Here is a 382-nt window from a genome sequence, read left to right on the forward strand (position 1 = left end):
TGCGGGGTCCCGAGTTCGCGGCCCCCTTTCCCTGAGTCTGGGCGCCCCGCCCGGGACTCCTTTTCGTCACTCTTCCCCAACACGTGGGATCGGGGCGAGCGGAAGTGAGAGGCAGAGGGGCCTTTTGTGTTGGAATTTCCCCCCCAAGACTATTCTGTATAAGGACGCATAATGGATGCAATAAAACGTTGATGCTGCAACCTGCTGAGGTGACCTACCTTGCCGTTCGCATGGAAACGTGAAAGGAATTTGCCTTTCGTTCACCCGTGATCTGAAGGTCTGGAAGAGACTGCGGCTTTACCCGGACCTAGCGCCGCGCAGATGCTCAATATTGAGGAATATGCTAATTTTGAGGGGAAAGGCTCCCCCCCCCCCCCCCCCC

This window comes from Myotis davidii, unplaced genomic scaffold (genome assembly GCF_000327345.1).
Source record: "Myotis davidii unplaced genomic scaffold, ASM32734v1 scaffold265, whole genome shotgun sequence".
NCBI classification, from domain to species: domain Eukaryota; kingdom Metazoa; phylum Chordata; class Mammalia; order Chiroptera; family Vespertilionidae; genus Myotis; species Myotis davidii.